Below are 19,320 nucleotides of genomic sequence, written 5' to 3'. Positions count from 1 at the left end.
CAAGACAGCTTTTAGATCTCACTATTGGAATGGGATGGGGAAAAAAAACAGCTTTTACATCCCACTATTGGAATGGGATGACAAGACAGCTTTTAGATCCAAGTATTGGAATGGGATGACAAGACAGCTTTTAGATCACATTATTGGAATGGGATGGGGCAAAGACAGCTTTTGATCTCATTATTGGAATGGGATGGGGCAAGACAGCTTTTTGATCTCACTATTGGAATGGGATTGGACAAGACAGCTTTTAGATCCCACTATTGGAATGGGATGGACAAGACAGCTTTTAGATCTCACTATTGGAATGGGAGGGGACAAGACAGCTTTTAGATCCCACTATTGGAATGGGATGGGGCAAGACAGCTGTTAGGTCTCACTATTGGAATGGGATGGGGCAAGACAGCTTTTTGATCTCACTATTGGAATGGGGATTGGGCAAGGCAGCTTTTAGATCTCACTATTGGAATGGGATGGGACAAGACAGCTTTTAGATCCCACTATTGGAATGGGACAAGACAGCTTTTAGATCTCACTATTGGAATGGGATGGGACATGACAGCTTTTTAGATCCCACTATTGGAATGGGATGGGACAAGACAGCTTTTAGATCTCACTATTGGAATGGGTGAGGGCAAGGCAGCTTTTAGATCTCCTTAGACAATGTAATATGTGCAGCGCCCCCTAACCTTTTCTAGTGCTACATAAAACTCCATCAATTTTTGCTTAACTTGTTGTGATCTCTATCTGAAGGATGTTTAATAATACACAAAGGCTCATTTTGGACACATTCATGAAAATGATTTGCATTTTCACCTTTAATCCCAGATTTTGGTAACAAGGATTATGATTGCATCATTTTTGTCTGGTGGCATTATTCACAGTAAACCGAATAATACAGCAGTTGCTTTTTCTGAGCAAGAAGTGTTACATGAGACCACTGTGGCAGATTCTGTGGTCACATAGAGTGAGAACAATGCCTTTTTACTGGTGATATTGTGGTCTGTATGCTTAGGCCCGTTAGTCTCAGCTTTTAAAGGGACCTTATAGCTTTGGTTGAGATCTAATAATGATAATAATACAGGGTACTTATAATGCATCAATTCCACCTTCTAACTTCAGGTTTCTAACTGTTTTGGTGAGATAAGGAGAATCCTCTTATTAAATGTGAAAACATATATGTCCAAGAGAAATTCAATGTTTATTTGATGAAAATTGATTTTGAAATGGCTGAGATATCCAAGACAGAGCGATCCTAATAAAAGGTGGGACCCACCTTTTATTACAATTGCTTTGTTTTACTTTGTTTTTGGATGTCTCAGCCATTCCAAAACAGATTTTCATTGAATAAACTTTTAATTCCTCTTAGAATGGTATGCTCTGTTCTATTTCATAAGTGGTTTCTTTGTATCTTGCAGAAAGTTGAAAGCCCAATCTTCATCTCCACCAATACTATACCATCCCTTTAATGTGTGTCAAAGATTACCATATTCAGACTAGATATTTCCATCATATTATGTATCATTAACCACTGACCTAATCTCTTTTGAGTTTTTCCTAGAAAATGAGTTGAAACATAGCAAATAATTTCTGACAGGTTTAGGAGCTGCATAATTAGGTTTCCTTTATCATTCTAGAGATCACCACTAAGACATGTCTGGGTGGATCTGAAAGAAGATTTGTGGCATGTTTTGTGGACCAATATCATGTTCTGCCAGATGAACTCCTGGAAGAGGGGTATTTCCTGATGATCTTGATCTAAAGATTAGAAGAGACCTGTGTCCAGGGACCAGTCTGAACATTGTGTGTTGCAATGAAACCTCATGGAGTCATTGTAGGTTAATATGGGATGTAAATGTTATGCATTTGTAGCTAGATCACAGGGAAGCAGTTTTGGATAAGTTTTGTGTGTACCCATTAGGGTTCATGTCTCACCCTTTTTTAAAGGTAATGGTCATGCATACCACTATCAAGTCTTTGTACAAAGATTGCAGGAAATTTATGGCATTTGTAGAACTGACAAGTAACTTGAAGGAGGCTTCCTTAGTTTAAACTCTGTGATGAAGGATACTCCGATCATTTATGCCATCTGGATATACATGTAGAAACACATTACAGAAATCATGACAACATACAAACAAGGAGTTACTACCATCAAGCTGAATGAAAAGACAGGAATATCCTTGAAGATCATTAAGTACAACATTTCGTCTCATATTTTATACATAGCACTCATTCACCATCCACTCTACCGGTCTTTTGATGAATAATTTGCCTCACCAAGTTTGATGATGAATTGATGTACAATCATTCTAATAAGATTTAGTGTATGTACAGTGTACAGTCTGGTGAGCCTCAGGTGTTACTTCAGGTGATAGGATGTTGTATTCACACTGGTGATATGAAAGAAGAAAACACTCTCATTGCATCAGATACAGGGCTTTTTTTCTTTTCTTTTTTTTAGCTCATCTGAGCTGAAGGCATAAGTGAGCTATTGTGATCACTCATCACTCAGCGTCCGGTGTCTCTCGTCCATGGTGCCTAAACTTTTTACATTTTCATTTTCTTCTTGAAAACCACATGATCATGGATTTTCACCAAACTTGGCAGGTAGCTAATAATGGCCACCATGCTCCCCATGGAGGCCCAAGAACCAGAAGTATTAGAGCTCAGTTAATGCTATGATGACTGTAATTTCAAGTTTGTTCATCCCCCCCCCCCCCCCAGCCCTGGGGTGGGATCCAAATTGAGGCTAATCTTCACATTTACAACTTCTCCTTGAAAATGCATGGTCAGATTTTAACCAAATTTAGCAGGGATTACCACAACCAGGGCTATAGAATATGTACCTGTGCTATGGGCACCATTCCCCACCTGATTTGGGGGTGGGGGGGGGGGGGGGGGGGGGGGTGACCAACACATTTTCTTCTTCTTCTTGAAAACATTTGGCCAAATTTGTCATCAAACCCAGTATGTTATCACAAGGGTGAAATTGATATTACAAGGACCCCAGAACCTCCTTGTTTAGAACTGTAAATACTCTTTACATTAATGAGTGCACTTTCACGGTTTAATATTCGTAGCAGCTCCAAGGATTAAGCGAGATCGAGGGGGGGGGGGGGGGGCAGTTTTTTTCATTTATTTTTTGTTTGTTTTCTTAACCCGTTGAGGATGACTCTCGATTATACTCGGGCAGGTGTCAGTGGAAAATGCATGTTGTAGCAAAATAAAACCGTCCTCAATGGGTTAAACTGCGGAGTCAAACCTTTTGTTAGATTACAATGTAATTGACAGGTACATTGCGGTAGAATATGCAGATGGACGCCATGCCCCCATAGAAGCTCTAAAAGCTGCCTCCCCCACCCCCCCCCCCCCCCCCCAAGTTCGCAATGTTCTCAGGTAGGAGTTTGCAAGAATGTGTGGAAGGTGAACTTTTGATGCTCAGGTGAGCGTGAGACCCTGCGGGTCTCTTGGTTATGTTGACATCAATTTGAAGATAAACCGAAAAACTAATAATTGAACGGATGTTAATGTCATCATTCTGAGCATCAAGGTTAGCAGTGCATCCTGGGTCAGTCGCCATGGTGACTGTCAGGTGGGAGGGGAAATAAGATTGATGTCAAGGATGTTTTGGTCCAATTCTACAACTAGCTTGTATCCAAATTTAGATCTGTTTGTTGTAAGCTATTTGCCATCTAGGATCGAATCTAAATCTGTGAAGTGCATGGAGGAGGTTTTTTTTTTTGTATTTTGTTTTGAACAATGAAAAATATTGTTGAAGGGTAGAGTGTCTCTAGATTGGCAAGGTCCCAATGCCTTAGGAAGTTTGTTTCTCTAGATATCCCTGACATCTTGAAATGCATTTAAAGACTTTTTTCACTGTTTTGGTTTTCAGGAATGTTTTCATACTCTACATGCATGTATAATGACATTTGATGATTTCTTCTGAATGCAGTGAATTCAGAGAGACTGGAAGTTGCTCCTAACCTTGCCAGTGTTTTCATGGTTTATGTTTTCATGGACAATTTGATTGGGTATTCACTCAATTGATGAGATGCTATAGAAGATACACTGATAAGGACAAAATGAAACAATTTGCTGGAAAATGGGAAACTCTTGGTTTGCTTGTGAATCAAGGGTCAAGGGTTAGTTAACACCATTTTTAGCTCACCAAAGCTTGATTTTAAGTGAGCCATTTTTATCACTCTGTGTTTATGGTCTGCCAGCTTTTACCATTTTTCATCTTCAAACTCTGTGATCAATATTTTTAACATACTTGGCAAGGATAGAGATACAAAGTTGATTAAGTGATACAAACTTCATAGGTGGTCTGCTCTTGGAGCCCAGGGGCAAGGCCCTAAGGACCGAAACTATTACATTGATTTCAAACACGCCCAGATCTAGGAGAAGTACAGTGAAGTGATGTTGAATAGAAATGCTTTCAGAGGTAAAAAATAGAAGTGGTTCATGACAGTGGGAACTGTGGCCCAATATGGGCTGGAAGGGGTTAATTTGTACATAAATTAGAATTACAGATCATTTACAGCTAACATTGCATAACATTAGGATGATTCAGTACTAACATAACAGAAAGGTCCCATCTTAGGAGGATAAAAAATGTAATTTCAGTGATTTGTGAATGTCTCAACTGGTAACAGTAATAGTTCTTATGGCTTCTGGAAAGGTACATGGTATATTTGCATTTTGTCATGAGAAAACAAGAGAGCTTTGGTTGCCTTTGATTGCAATCTTTCCACCAACTGTACTAAAAAGGTGTTTTTTTTAATTTTTTTTAATGATGTATGTTGTGGTGACTTTGGAAAAATGCCTTGCAATCTGACAAATGGAGGCAATATACTTATTTTTTTGTCACTGTTTTGGTGCCATGTACTACAATAACATCCTTGATTCAGTGTAGGAAAGGAAGTCATGGTCTGTTGTCACGTAAGGAGGAAATTTGAGATACAGTGACATTGAATGTCTCTTCATAACTAATCCTTTATGAGCAAAGTTAATATGTTATCTCATCAAATTTGGTCAGGAAACAATTTATGTTTTATATCAGATATCAGATGTTTTAACCCGTTGAGATTGAGTCCCGAGTATACTTGGGCAGGTGTCTATGGGAAATGCGTGTCATATCAAAATCAGTTTATCCTTAATGGGTTAAATGTACACCATTTTAATAGTAAATGAAATTTATAGATATTACTTAATACGGATATTTCTGAATGCATTGATACACAACTGAAAAGTTGAATTAAAATACAGAATCATCATAATTATGAACATCGTGGAGTGTAAACATAAAAGAGAACAAAATATTATTGATGGAATACTTGAATATTGATCATCTATTGAGACCTGTCTTCACCTTGAACCTTTCAAATGTGAAAGGGGATTTTGATCCATGGAAATTGAGCAATGACAAAAAATGCCCTATCACTGAAATGGTTACAAGTGTGAGGACCCAAAATGGTTAAAGGTGTGAGGACCATATCATTGCAGAGTAGAGGGAATACAGAGAGATAGGGATGAAGTGGTGGAGTGGAGAGAAATCTAGTCTTTGAGACCAGATAGCCAACATTATTATGTACCAGGGTATCTTATAAATTCTAAGAAGGACTTAAAAGTTGAGATGTTAATGTATGGGGACCCAATATAACTCACAATAAAGGAAATGTTTGTTTTTTTCTAAACAGAAGGGAAACATGCAAGTATAACCAACCCTTCTTGCCCCTTATGACTTTTTGCAATGTCTTTAGGCTGTAGTGGTGTAAAACTACAGTGTACTCTTTGTCTGTCTAGGTGAATTAGTGTAAAAGGCTCGAGTCTCTCTCTGTTATTGCTTACTGGGAAAAAATGATTTTGTCCCATCTGAGGTGTAAATATTACAGTGGGATACTGTATCTTGCGATGATGTTGAACACAAACTGTCAATTCAAGTACACTTGTCTCTTTGTCTTACAGCATTCAACAGAAAATCATGAGTATGTTTCTGATTTTTCTCTCAGATTAAATTGGAATTATTTTACATGTGTGTGACTAATACACACTGTCTGACCTATCTGTATACATTGTTCCTGTTTGCAGTGTTTGGTAAAGATGAGCTTCTTCAATTTGTGTAAGTGCGTTCATTCCTAGACATGTAAACCATCAATATAAGTCAATCTTCAAGGCAAACTGGGGTGGTATTCTGAACACCGTTTTATCTCTGTTGTAACTTGTGTTGTAACTTGTGTTGTAAGTCTGTGAGTTACAACACCGCTAAAACAGTTGTAAATCGGTATTCTGAAAACTGTTTTAACGGTGTTGTAAGTCATGATAACCACGCCCATCGCAATAATCATATCCAATAGGAAATATTGTTAGAAGTAGCATCTAAGACATTTCAACCAATAAGATTGCTCCCTTGGGCAAATGCGCTTTGCTTAACTCTGCGCGTTTTAACAAGCGCTCATTCTCTGGCGTGCGCACAAATAGGACAATGGTATGTGCAGGTAAAGAGAGCCAGAGATAAAATAAAGTTACAACAGAAGCTTGATCATTATGCCTTCTTACCGGTTTTGACGTATAGTTGGTGCAGTAGGGGATTCACAAAGCTATCTCAGATTGAGTCTTTTTATTTGAAATTTTGTTTAAAAAATAAGAAGATATATGGCATTCATAAGAGGAACCCAAATTTCATGGTTTATGGGGAACTAGACGCTTCTAAATTAAGTTAAGCCCTTGCAATGCCATGTTATTATTATTATTATTGTTGTTGTTGTCACTATCTTCACAAGATATCTCTTGGAGATCATTATCACGTCAAGTTCCATCATGGAACCTTAGACTTCTAATACTTTTCTTAGGATTCGCGCCATCCCCAGCAATAAATATTTTTGAAACATCCAAAGGTACTGATAATGAATTCTTATTGGTGAAGATAGTGAAATCATATTAAAAAATATTTAACATCTTACAAGATATTTTTGAAATGAATAGTGCTTAAAGGGATCGTACAGTTTTGGTTAAGACATAATTTCAGGTTTCTAACATTTTTTGGTGATTTAATGAGAAACCTCTTATGAAATATGAAAGAGCATGTAATTCTATGAGGAATTCAACGTTTATTTGATGAAAATTGGTTTTGAAATGGCTGAGATATCCAAAAAAGAGCGATTCTATAAAGTGTGGGACCCACACTTTATTACGATCACTTTGTTTTACTTTGTTTTTGGATGTTTCATTCATTCCAAACCCGATTTTCATCAAATAAACTTTGAATTCCTCTTAAAATGGTATGCTGTGTACTATATCATAAGTGTTTTCTTGGTATCTCGCAAAAAGTTCAAAGCCCAATTCTCATCTCCACCAATACTGTACTATCCCTTTAAGACAAGTTAGTGCCGACGGTGCCGGTAACCTTTCTGTTCATGTGTTTGTGTTTTTATCTATGTGCATAATCATGCTACGCGTATGTACTTGCAATTTTACTGTTACCAAATTTTGTATTGTGGAATGAGTTTACATTTTGTCAAACTGCTATGTCATTTGCCTTTCTGTACATACATTGTTTTTATTTTTTGTATATCTTTTTTATTTTGAACTCGCATACCACAATATTGAGTTGATGAATAATCTCACTATCTAACATAAGTTAAAACGGAGTTATAACACCCTCCACCCTGTTTTATCTCAGAAGCATAAATTTGCATGGGGCATGACTTACAACAGAAGATAAAACAGTTTTCAGAATACCGTGTAATCTAATGGGTGTGCAGGTTTGCGCCCACTGTTACGCGCATGCGCATACCCTAAGACAATGGTATGTGCAGGCAAAGAGTGCGCAAGATAAAACTCTAGTTACAACAGAAGTTACAACAGAGATAAAACGGTGTTCAGAATACCGATTTGTTACAACAGATTTACAACAGAGATAAAACGGTCTCAGAATACCACCCCTGGTGTCAAATGTAAATGCATTCATTCTGAGATCAGTTTGGATTACTCAAAAAATCTCTTGGAGCTTTAACAGTGGTTTCATGTTTCATGTAGGATACAGCTGACAAGACTACCAGAGAAAGGCTAGAGGCTCGCTGCAGGAAAGCCCAAATACATCTGGCAAAACTGCAGGCAACGATGACTGTGCCAAACTATAACCACAAGGTACCAGAGACAGTTAAACAGTCACATCAAACCAAGGTTAGTACATTGTATTAGAACTGTCAGTCTATTGTAGATGGCAATGAAGAGATTCAATGCAAGGACCGATTTATCAATTTTTATTAACTTGTGATATTTGTGACTGAAGCTGCTGAAAATCTTATAAAATAGTTTGAATACTGTAAAACACAATATTTTTGTGGCATGAAATTTTTGCGAGTTGCCTCTAACATTCAATGCATATAGTGTAGACAAGAACTTTCATATGCATTTTAATTTTGCAATTCTTGGCTCTCGCGAAATTTGCAAAATTGAAATGCATGCTAACATTCCTCGTTTTACAGTATAAAGTAATGATTTAAAAATCTTTTAAAATGGCATGCATCCATTTTTGCATTCAAACTCTTTAAACATAGGTAGAGCATGTTTGTGTGTGTTCTTCTCACATACTGATTTCATAGAGATGAGAGCAATAATCATATGTTCTGTGAAACTCATCCCAAGCCCACCTGTGTCCCCATCCAGGTTTCTTAGTATCGATGAAATCCCAAGTGGAGCAGCCTAGCATGCTATACAGATTAAATCTGTGTCATTGTCATTGCTACATTCTTTTTCTACCATATCTTTGTCCTCTCTGTGATACAGGTGGAAGAACTTGAGGCAGAAATCAGCTCCCTGGAGGACCTCCTCTCATCCTTCTCACAGGCTTCCTCATCCTGACATCAGTTTCCCCTCAGCACTAGTCTTGGTCTCAGACCTGTCTCTATCTATTCTCACAAAGCAAACTAGGGAGAGTTTGAAGTGCCCCTCCTTTACCAGCAACCTCTCATAGCTTCTCCATGCCAGCAAGTCAACATTCTTAGCTCAACAGATATCTTTATACCAGATCTTGTCAGCTATTGTATTATGTTCGGTGTGTGATCAATTAAAGGGTCTACAAGGTGTGTAATGACAACATTAAGAACTGATAATTCATGGCCAAAATCAGATCAGGGCATTATTGATGATTACATGCCTTCCTTTTATTCCATCCCATTATTTTTAATCTATATCGGTAGCCATCAAACATTCTTTGATGATTGTCTTCTTCTTAGAGACACCTCTATAAATAGCACATAGCTGTACCTGAGTGTTAGACTGACAGAATGCCAGAAGTCAAATGTTTTTGATGATTTCTATTGTCACTCTGATGAAACATTGTTGAGATTTTAGCTGACTTTACATATTTGTATTTTATGCCTGTAATAAGTGTGTGTACAGGGAAAACGTGTGTAATCTCCAGAGCTTCTCCTTGCTCAACCCATTGAGGACGAGTCCCAAGTAAACTCAGGCAGGGGTCTATGGGAAATGCATGTTGTAGTAAAATTAGCCTGTCCTCGATGGGTTAAAGCTACATGTACACCATGTTCCCAACTGTCACGACAACCCTGTTTGCTTGAGATGTAGTGCGCCATGGGTAGATTCTCCTGTCCCCCCCCCCCCCCACATCTTCGTATTCTAATCTTGTTCATTCCACTTCTCATCCCAGCTATCAAACGCTGTTCTGAGGACGTCTGGTCAGGCTAGACTGTCAATATTTTTTGTCTCGTCTAGCTACAGATGGCCTCCAAGTTTTGTTTCAGCCTATTACATGCTGTCGCATTCTGTTGCATTAACTCCATTTTATTTTTGCATATGAAATTCCTCATTAGCATTGGGACTGACAATTATTTTGACAGTATAAAAATCTGACATAGCATCCATGGCAATCTGAGCCTGTTGCTTTTGCCTATCCCGTCTCGAGGTGTTGTTTCATGTTCATCCCGTTTTGTCCTCGGTGGCCTGAATCATGCCTGCCGTGGCTGTCAGGAACATGGTGTAAACGCAGCATTAAGTCATGCATCTTTTGAATGCCTTGGCAAAATGTGGATGGTAGCCCTAAAGGATCTGTGTTCAAATCGTTATGATTTCTTCATTATTGGCATACACTCAACAACTTCCCCATGCTATCCTGTGGGGGGCAAGGGATTTAATATGACAACATTTGCTATAATAGACGGGCAGTTTGATTCAGGGACACAAATAATTTTCAATTGGATAAAAATCAAAGTGACTGTGTTTATAATAAATGCATTAAGAAATTGTCAATATTGTGTCAATGATTCTACATGTGTTATTAAAAATCACATGAACAGAATAGACAATACAATTTAACCACTGATTACCAATAAGTGTAGACTTTTTTTCAACTTTATTTCCAAATAATTGAGATTGATGTACACATGTTAAATAATGAAGACAAGAATGTTGTCCATTATCTCTTTGCTACAATTATTCTGTCGGGATGATCTTTTACCATGCAACAGTGTCAAATTGGCAACAAACCACTTGTAGCTTCCCACTTATTAGTGCAATGTCAACACAAATATCCTTTTTTCTTTCTTTCTTTTTTTTTTGCTGCCAGTAATCAAAAAATTGTTCTAATAGCCTAGTTAAGTGCCTAGAAGGCTGACTCTGGACCACTAAAGGAGGTTATCAGAGAGATTAGACACAAGAAAGACCCTCTTCGGATCCATGGCTTATAAAGTCTGAAATAAGGACTTGATGATGAATTTGAATTGCCTAGAATTTACTTTATCTTTCTGGAATCTTACTAGGCAAATATAAGGTGATGTGCATTAGTTTCAAAGCAACTATGTACACCGTTGCATATTATGTCATGTGGTGTCACATGAAAATCTGAACAAAGTTTTAGAGTGCCACCTGTTACAGGATCCCAAGGCTATTAGTATGATGCATAAGTTGTTTGGGAACTAGAAGAGGAAAACAAGCCTCAAAAGAAATACATGTTCTTTTTGTTGTTGTTGCTGTTGTTATTGTTGAGGTTTTGTGTGTGTGTGTGTGTATGTGTGAGGGTGCATGCGTGTGTGTATGTGTGAGGGTGCATGCGTGTGTGTGTGTGTGAGGATGCATGTGTGTGTGTGTTGTGTTTTGTTTGTTTTGTTTTTTTGTTTCAATTTTGTGCTTTTTTGTGGGAGAAGTATTTTGGATGCTGATATATTGGGCTGTGATTCATGTGTGAGAGTGAGGAGAGAAAGCCATTGATAATGGTCATGTCTAATAGAACATAAACTGACCAGTTTACTTCTTGTAAGATTTCATACTCACAGCAAGCATCATCCATGTCTAGCTATTGTATGTATTTGTATGCAAAAATTCTACTCTGTATGTCAGTGTATGGTGACAGAATGATGTACACAACTTCATTTATTAAAGTCATGCAGTCTGTGGAAATAGGAAATAGCCCTGAATCTGTGTCTTTTCCTCACTAACACCTACTCGCACAAACATGAATTATGTACATAATAGTATCTGTATATGCACTCTGTGTTTGGATGTTAGATGGACATACATAGTGCACAGTGTGTGGACTAAGGTACATTATTCATTAAACACCTTAGTTATATGATATGTAATAAAGGCTATTTACACAGACTTTAAGTAATATTTTATTTCCCAACATTTTATTCGAAACAAATCCCATTCAATACAGTTCTCAATAAATGCCAAATGCTATTTTAAAGTAAATATCTCTTAATTTCTGTTCCAAATGCTGACTGTCTTGATTATTCATCATGATTTTACCATTTTTTATATCAGTACTTACAATCTATAACAGTATGTTCAGATACACTCGCATACAATTTCATTTGTAAAGTAAATTTGTAGTCACAGATAAAAAAAGTCATGTAGGCCCTACACCGTATATTTACACAGATTGTATCAGACCCGACGAAAGTGTAGCGAAGTCGCTTTATAGAGACACCTGTTCGTTAGCCACTGCCGTCTGCCCAACGTGATCAACGCGTGATTCACCACAGAACCCGCCCCTTGGAGCCAGGCATTGTATTGGAGGGAGTTCCCCCGACTGATCGGGGTCCCTAGCTCTCTCTGATCGCCCGTCCCCCTATAGGAACTCATTTATTTAGATTTGAAGATAAAAGATTGAGTGTCAAATAGAAGACTTAATGCATGCGTCAAGCCATTAAAAAACAGTCAAACTGTGGTACGTTATATCTCGAAAGTATTTTTCCCAGCTCAGTACGACAGCGTGTGGCAGATATCACCATGAAAACCTTGCGATTATACTTCCTAATTGATTTTGATTATAAGCGTGAAAAACTAGTGTGATTTATGTGTAAAGCTTTATTCTAAGTTTGGGTATTAAGAGTAGGCCTGTGAAATTATGAAATATTATCGCAGCATTGATCTCTCTTTTCGTGGTAACAATACTATACATATACAGGCCTTTCTACGACATGTACTATACTAACATTTCATGTGGCCTCCGTAGTGCCTCCATGTGTAACTTTTAAAGTAGATTGAATTGTGCCACACGACAGCGATGAAATTGTCCCGAGTTACGTAACTGTAACTTCGTAATAAGACGGTTGGCTGTGGCCTGCACGTGCCTATCCGCATGTGAAACTTGTCTAATCGAAAATTCTGTCTTCTGTATTTCAGTCACGTGAGCACGGGAGTACAGTTGTTGTTGTTGTTCTCTTTATCCATTTCAATATTCTGGCATTCGGAAGACGCCGATTAAAAAAACAACAACAACCTTTTCTGTGAACTTCGCCACTTTGTATTTCTACTTTTGCTCTCCTAGACCGCTAAGTACTTTTTTTCACGCTGGAATGGTTTTGTAAAGGGCTTTTTACACTTGTGTTTCTTAACCCCGGACTTTCTCTGACCCAGGACTATCGTTAGTCCCGTACCAATTTTTTCAGCTTTTTACACTCGCCAATTAGTCCCGTACTATCTCTTGTCCGGGGCTAAGGAGAAAACTGACCTTTTTACACTCGTATTTCTTAGCCCCGGACTTTCCAAACCACATGAATATTCATAATTACGCTGTGCACTGTACACGTACACGCACGCACCGGCAGCACTTGATTACCTCGTTTCTGATTGGTCAGTGAGGGTCGGACTTCGTCTCCGTCGCTTAGCCCGGGATTATTTTTTCGTTCTGTTTACACTCACTGTTTACACTCACTTGCTTGGCACCGCAATTGCGGTGCTAACCCCTGCTATTTTGCAGGGCCAGATAGTACCGTACTATCGGTGGGGCTAGCCCACTTTGGCAAAAACGAGTGTAAACAGAAAGTGGGCTAAGGATAGTCCCGTACCAACGGTGGGGCTAAGGCCCCCCCCCCCCCCCCCCCCTTAGCCCCACCGTTGGTCCGGGGCTAAGCAAAATTTTACAAGTGTAAAAAGCCCTTAAGACGAAAATCTTTTAGAGGTATGCGGTCTTTTTTTCTCTATTATTATAGATGTGGTGTACATCTCTTCGTACAAATAACCGCCTACGTGTCAAGGTATTTCATTCAGTGAGATACAGAATACACCGCTCAGTCATTTGAACGTCATCAGACCATTTAATCTCAAACCACATTCCTTAAGCCTATATCATTTCTCTAGCCTCCACGATGTGAGCATAGCATGAGCCGTCTCTTGGACGATGTGCTAAGAGTTTGTTACCATTTATTATCTAAGCATGAATTCTTGGTGAATCTCAAAGTGAAACGTCAATGTCTTTGCAGCGTTTCTCAGCATTTCTGTAACAAAATCAAACGAGATGATATCTGAAGGTATAGACCTATGTTTAAACACGATGGGCACTAAGATTCCCACGCATCAAAGTAATATCTACACGAATATAGTTTAAGATAATTTCGTCCATATCACATCGTGTATAAAAGTGCCATACATCGTATACGACCTTTGATACTGTCATGTGAAATTTGAGCTAGTGGGCTGTTTATTCTTCTTTTTTTTTCTGCTCAGTGACATTGTATTTCCAACAAATCTTGATATACGTAAGTATAGATAGCACTGCGATCTATTTGAACTTTGGGGGAAACATCTCTAGAAGCAAAAAACAAAAAACAAAAACAAAACAAAAAACAAAACAAACAAACAAACAAAAACAAAACAACTTGTGACGAGTGTGCCCTTAACGTAAGTAAATTTAGATAGGCCTATAACACTATGCAGGAAAAGAGAGAGAGATAGAGACGAAGACGGGATAGTGGAAAGGAAAAGTTCAATCTGAGATCAGGGGCTGAACAGACATAAGGTGGACCGATGAAAGTGAACAACAGACTGTCATACAAAAAGACGGTTCATGCATTTCCGTCTGCATCCGTTCTCCGGGTTTGGCCAGCAAACACGGAAGAGATGCCCACATCTCAAGGCCGACTTACTCTTGCTATGTAGATCAGGTCTCATATACATGGCGGGTCTCCCTGAATGATGCTGAAATCGACAACTAAAAAAATCCTCTCTTTTTCAAAATAAGTAATGTGGTTTGAACGCAAACCTTTAATTTCACCTCCGTTTACATGTAGATTCCGTTGACCGTCTTTAAAGGGATAGTACAGTTTTGGTGGATATGGGAATTGGGCTTGTAACTTTTTGCGAGATACCAAGAAAACACTTATGATATAGTACAGAACATACCATTTTAAGAGGAATTCAAAGTTTATTTGACAAAAATCGGGTTCGGAATGACTGAAACATCCAAAATCAAAGTAAAGCAAAGCAATCATGATAAAGTGTGGGTCCCACACTTTATTAGAATTGCTCTTTTTTGATACCTCAGCCATTTCAAAACCAATTTTCATGAAATAAACGTTGAATTCCTCATAGAACTACATGCTCTTTCACATTATATAAGAGGTTTCTCATTATCTCACCAAAAATTGTTAGAATCCTGAAATTAGGTCTCAAACATAACTGTACGATCCCTTTAAATATGTTTTGAAGTCATGTACTCACACTAAAAGGCTGGGAAGGGGGATGTATAAGGAACAAACCGAGCATTTCAGTTGGATTCAATTTACTCAATATACTTCATATTACCCGCGAGGTGTTTGAATACATTGCATGTTTGAAAGATGAAGTCCATCTACCGACCCGGGGACAATACACAGCTCATCTAATACAACTTTGGCAGTTAGGTCTAGGAATGATAAAGTAATTCTGTTGGTTCAATTTTTCAATTCAGTTCAATTCAATGGTTTATTTATTTCCATCAACATGATAAAAAAAAAGAAAACATGATACAAAGTGGAACATGAATTTTGACTTTCATCCAGTTGGTTGTGGAATGGAGGCTGATAAGTTTATCCTATTATTTCCACAAATATCAGTCTTAAGATGGTGGTTGGAACTAAGATTCCATCGATTGGATTTCAATTTCTTTGCATGATGCAAAATCAAAGTATGACCACATGGTACATATCAATGACATTACACAAGAAATACGTTCAGCCATTCGACATAGGCCCTCATTTGGTGTAGAGTACATATTCCGTGTGTGACATAAGAAACTAAAGCATTTTAGTGAGAAGGTGTGTAATTAAATGTTCGTTTCGCACTATACACTACACAATCAATAGCAACTCCTCTTCACCAATCGTAATTAGAGGGAAAGAAACATCAGACACGCAAGTTGTAAATGGCAAATTCGATTTATTGTGGGAGAAGTTGGTCCGAGTTTCACTTGAGTGAGTAGTTATGACATATTATCAATGTGGACAGTCAGTATATCTATCTACAGTGTATACGGTATGAGGCTATCTAAAACAAGGGAGTGCTTTTGTCAGTCGAAACAGAGAAAAAGTCGTAAGACTTTCTGAGCATTTCAAACTGAGTGTTGAATGAGGAGAAAGTAAAACAAGTATTAAGGAAAGAGAGAGAGAGAGAAGAATGGATAGGAGATGGAAACAATAAAAAAGTTGAGATGCTACAATATCGTGTGATAACAGAGCTTGATTCAAACCAAAATAATATCATCTGTAAAACTTTTGACTACCACGGACCCAAGTTATTTTCTCGATGAGACTCACTGGCGCCACGAAGGGGTTATTCACACCTGTCAGTATTTTTTTTTTATTCCTGGGGTCAGGTAAATAGGGTAAAACAAAGGAAGTTCAAGGTCGACATACCACGTTCACGGCAAATGTGTGAAAATGGCTAAATCACCAGTCATTCCACTAAATCTTATCTCAGGTCCTTGATGACACCAACGTGCTGCTGACAACAAAGAGGTTATGGTGAGATCGCATGAAAGTCAGGGCCTTTAAGTTAGTATGACGTCGGTCATTAACCTTATCTGGTCAAGCCGTAAACGTCACTTGTCAGAACGATGACCATGCTCAGATAATGCGTGTCTATTCCACAGGACAAAACCATGCTTCCTTTGTCACTTTAACAGAATGAATATGTTCAAGAAAAGAACTGAATGACTCCGTTCTGAATGACTAATCTTATTTGATTTGATTTAGTCTAATTTAATCTGTCATTAAAAAAAGTTTGAATATCATTGTGTTGTAGTGAGGACATGCAGGGTTTTTTTTTTCTTTTATCGTAATGAAAATCTTCCTGTAAATTGTGTAATCCAAGATTAAAAAAAAAAAATGTTTATTGTGAAATGTAATTGCCGCTCATTATTCTTTTTTTCCGGTGCGCATAGATGTGCGCATAGATGAATAAGGCATTTTTTTCAGTGATCTTTTTGTTAATTCCATTTCCTTTGAAAATATAACAATAAAAAAAAAAATACATAGGGCCTACCTTATACATAACATTTGTCATAAATGTTCGTACATGTATGAGACATAATATTATTCCATAAAACAAATATAACCATTCAATTCATTTTAAGGCAGAAATCAAGCAAGAAAAAGAAAACAAGATGATAGGATGAACCAAACAATTTTTTTTAAACTACAAAAAAAAAGATACATATGCAGTTGTAGGCAATTTAGCCAAACACTAGAAGAACAGAAAATGGAATTTCTATATTAAAAGAACAATAGTCATCAATAGCACCTGATTTTGTTTCTCTTTTAAAAAGACGTACATGTATTACCAGTATTATAATTATTACTATAAGAATAGAAAATGTAGGCGTACACAATATATGACCACACAGCCGGCAGTGCAAGGTTTAAACACAACCCCCACCACACTAAAAATCATTAAACCAAGTCGATACACCTATCTCGGAAAAGTATACTATGAGATTATAAAGAAAATGATAATTGCTGAAGTCGGGATCCCTGCTATGCAGAAGAGACTTCCCAATAATATCTATACGTGAATTACTGTTTACCACTGGAATTATAGTTTTAAGATCCAATTAGTCGACCTCTGTAGGAGACCTACTTTATCGGATCGAATTGCCTGTTGCCTTGAACGTAAAACCCTCATAAGAAACCAATAAAATTTGGCAGTAATATATTTTGTATCTTAATCCCGCATCCTGGACCGTCTTTTGTGGAAGTGGAACTTTCAGAGATTTTGTTTGATCTTCCAGGATGAGTTTGTCTTCCTGCCCTGATATTGGTTTCATACACATCACCTTTAAATCGTAATCACTCCGTCCAGATTTGAGATGATTGATTGCACAGAATTCCTTGAGTCCGAGGGACGAATCCATGCCTGGCGGATCTGGTTTGAGAGGAAGTCAGGGGTTAAAGGTCATGATATCATGTACACACGAGTTTTCGGCAGTCCCAGGAGATGTTCTAGACCCGGATCTTTGACTGCCTGAGAGGAAAAATACGTGAGTTGTAAGAAATTAAAGCGCAAATAGTTTGTTCACGTGTTCATTATCTTAATATTTCTTCTTTCTCTTCGATTTTTTTTTCTTTAGGGCTGTTTTAATTTCCAGTATCAATTACCTCAGTAATGCTGCACACCAGACTGTGCTATATCCCGTCTCTTCTATACCACCACGTGTATGATCATACTCTTGGTATAGTCTTTAATCTCTGCTTTACCTTCAGCCTGATGCTCCTCCAATTGATTTAAAGGGACTGTACAGTACTTGTTGAGGTGAGGATTCAGGTTTATAACATTTTTTGGTGAGATAATGAGAAACCTCTTATGAAATATGAAAGAGCATGTGCTTAGTAATTTCAAGAAGGATTCAACGTTTATTTGATGAAAATTGGCATTGAAATTGCTGAGGTATCCCAAGAAAGCAATCCTGATAAAATCTATATAACACAGACCACGACTTTTATTAGGATCTCTTTCTTTTACCTTGTTTTTAGATGTTTCAAAACCGATTTTCACCAAATAGACTTTTAAGTCCTTTTAGAATGGTATGCTCCGTACTATTCATAGGTGAGTTCTTGGCATCGTGCAAAAAGTTAAAAGCCCGGATCCCATCTCCACCAATACTATATACAGTCCCCTTGTCACCTTCGGTCAGCCTGGCGCTCCTCCAATTCATTTAAATGGTCCAATCAAGGAGCTACGTCTCTTGTAGCTCCGCGACGTAGATGACACCGTTATGAGACATTATTAACATCCAATGCAGGAAGACAATTCAGTTGGTCAGCAAAATGAAAATCTACTTTAGGGCTAAAAGTATTTCTGTAGTCATTGACGTACAAACACATTTGTTCCTGCTGATGATGTATGATTTTAGCATTGCTGAAGGAAGGACGATTTCAAGATACTAGTACATCGTGACGTCATCGAGGGGGTGGGAGAAAACTATGCTGCAGTATTATAAGTAAAGAAAAACAAACAAACAAAAATTGGGTCAACATCATCCTACAAAGCTGGAGGTGCTTACTCTCACCAAGAATGAAAATTATAAGATAAGAAAGTATCCAGACTGGCATGTCTTGAAGCATTGCATACAGCGTTTATCAGTTTCCGACGTTGTAAGAAATACTTTTCCCCGAACTCCGACAAATAAAACTGTTTGGTTTTCAATACAGACTTCTGTTGAGGCAGTCCGTGTGTTCATTGTACCCTCGTTGAAACTGATAGCATGTTAGGCTGGAGGGAAGTATCACGTATTGTACGAAGATTGGTTTGTGATTACACTCCTTGTCCAAGCACTGTACACAGCAGATCAGATTGAATACTGACTATTGGATTAAATAGCATGGAGTCAGCGAGACCCCTTTTTACCTCTCCAACGGCGGTTCATCTTCTCCTGCTCCCTTTTTGACAAAAGATGAAACAAAATCCGAACGTATACAAAGGCTTCATCTATCCTCAGTGATTCAAATACTCGCCTGTATTTCTGAGTTTAGAATTTTATTCATAAAGAACTACAATGTATTGCACAGTCGCTTCTTGTCAATCATATAAACGTAGAGC

The sequence above is a fragment of the Diadema antillarum genome, unplaced genomic scaffold (genome assembly GCF_040938485.1).
Source record: "Diadema antillarum isolate AM-2024a unplaced genomic scaffold, OU_Dant_1.0 seq00001790_RagTag, whole genome shotgun sequence".
Classification (NCBI taxonomy): domain Eukaryota; kingdom Metazoa; phylum Echinodermata; class Echinoidea; order Diadematoida; family Diadematidae; genus Diadema; species Diadema antillarum.
The sequence above is the reverse complement of the archived record's forward strand: the minus strand, read 5'-3'. Positions refer to the sequence as shown.